Source organism: Aphanomyces invadans, assembly GCF_000520115.1.
Source record: "Aphanomyces invadans strain NJM9701 unplaced genomic scaffold supercont1.10, whole genome shotgun sequence".
Lineage (NCBI taxonomy): Eukaryota > Oomycota > Saprolegniomycetes > Saprolegniales > Verrucalvaceae > Aphanomyces > Aphanomyces invadans.
Window position 1 is genome coordinate 43123 of NW_008580155.1, and position 2591 is coordinate 45713.

Sequence of the window (2591 nt, forward strand, 5' to 3'; positions counted from 1 at the left end):
TGCAAATTGTAAAAGAGGTCGGTCGATGCGTTCGACCACTGTTAATTCTTGTATGGTATTGAATGTTCGCCTGCACTTATTACCAGCCAGAGGTAGTATATACGTAGTTAAATTTTCAAAACGTCCTAAAACGCGTTCAAAATGGAATTTAATTGGTGTGGGAAATTGTTCCAAGCTCACAGGCATCGAAATGGACCATATTTTGGCGTGGAAGGACGAGAAGATATCCAATCGTGAGTTTGGACGTCGACTTAAACTACCTGAGTAATAGTGCGTTCGTATCTGAAGTCCCCGGATATCTACGGTACGATGAAATGATCAGGAAGACGTGTCAAGTTGACGAAGCGCGACATACATCGCATTTACCGCAACACAAGCGTCCGAAAGTTGTCAGCAGCGCAAAGCCAAGACACTATCGGTGCGGGTAACTCCCCGCACTGTGTTTAACATGCTGAAATCGTGCCAGTTCATTCAATACGCGAAAATGAAGCCGGCGCCGTATCTGAAGCCGAATCACAAGAAGACGCGTCGTGCTTTCGTTCCAAAGCACACGGTGAAGTTGGATTTTTGGCGTCAAGTTGTCTTCTCGGACTAAAGAAAGCTCAACTTGGATGGCCCAGATATATACTGCGCATACTGGCGTGACCTCATTGGTGACGAAAAAGTGTTCTCGAAGCGGGTCAGCGGTGGAGGCAGCGATAAGGTCTGTCGTGCCGTGAGCCTGAGCAGGAAGTCTGATATATATATCGCATTCCTTGACGGACGACAAAGCTCGGGGACGAATTGCAAGACGCTGGAGACGTATCTGTTCCCGGTTTTGGACGAAGTGCAAGCGTGCCTCAAAGACCAGCTTGCTGTTTTCCAACAAGACAATGTATCTATCCACGCTTCCAGGGAGACAAAAAAGTTCCTTGAATACTTGGGCGTCTTCCTCGTGGACTGGTCTAGCAAGAGCCCTGATTTGAACATTATGAAAACTTTTGGGATATTCTAGCTCGCCATGTTTACGAGAGTGGGTGATACAGTCTGATGCGAAACGTTAAGACATACCACGTTTCGTTGCAGAACTCATGATTTATTCGGAGTTATAAACTCCTGAAAGTATCGTTTTTTCGTGCTACAATCAGGAATGTATCAATCCAATTGTGTAGAATTCCGCATACAGATTCAGAAGAAAATGCAAAAATACTTGTTTTGAACATGTGCTAAACAATAGGACACATTTGAAAATTCCCGCCCATGATCGATTTCAAGGACTACACGTGGCCCAAAACATTCTCTAGACTTCATTTAACAAGTGACAGCCTCGGGAGCTGATCTACACAGCCGCATGGGACGCTCGTCTCAGCTGACAGAGTTCGAGCGTGGCCAAATTGATGTGTGCGTCGAGTTTGGGCTCAGCCTGAACCAGACTCCCCAGTTCGTGAAACGGAGCCGCCACGCTGTGCAAAACTACCTTGCGGACCCCATGTTGTACGGCCAACGCTTCAGAGGAGACCGCCATTCAAAGTTGAGCCAAAGAGACGAGCGCCGAATTGTTCTTGCCATGGCAAAAGATCCCAAAAGTTGCGCAAAAGTTAAGCATGACCTTGAACTCCACGTCCACCGTACGACCATATCAAGGCTAATGAACTCGTCAAAAAAGTTCGACTACATCAAGATGAACAAAATACCCAAGCTCACAGAAACACACATGGAGAACCGTTGTCGTTGGTCCGAAAAGCACGTAGACTTGGGGTGGCAAGGGTGGGCCGAAATTTTGTTTTCCGATGAAAAAAGTGGAACCTGGATGGCCCCGACGGCCTAAAGTACTATTGGCACTGTGTTGGGCGCGAAAAGAAGACTGTATTTAGCCGACAAAATGGTGGAGGCTCCGTGATGGTCTGGGGTGCAATCTGGGCGGACGGCAAGAGCAAGCTTGCCTTTCTCGAGGGGGCGCCAGAATTCCGGCGACTACATCGATACACTGTCCAACTACATGCTTCCATCGGCTCACGAGCGTTTTGGCTACGACTTCGTTTTTCAACATGACAATGCTTCGATTCACGCGTCGAAAGAAACCAAGGCGGTTCTTGTCGACAACGACATCAGGGTCTTGGACTGGCCTGCACTGTCTCCAGACCTCGACCCCATTGAGAATCTGCACTGTCTCCAGACCTCAACCCCATTGAGAATGTCTGGGGATACCTTGTCCAGAAGGTGTACGCGAATGGGAAACAATACAACTCAACGCATGAGTTAAAAGAAGCAATTTTGTTTCATTGGAACTCTTTTTCACCTTGCTACCTCGAAGGGCTCGTTCGAAGCATGAAAACCCGCTGCATTGGTGTTTTGAAGTCCTCAGGAAAGCCCATTAATTACTAATACAATTGCTTTTGTTCTTGTATTGCTTCATTTGTGCATTTTTAAGAGATTCGAGCAACCTGTCCTATCGTTTTGCACACTGATCATTTTGATTGTCATGCAATCCTGACCCAATTCGGCCGTGATTTGCTCTCAATTCATGTCAACTGCATTCAGAAGACTATTACGATCATGTTGGTATGTTTGTGCTGAAAAACTCGCAAAATTGACTGAGGTATCGGCCTAAA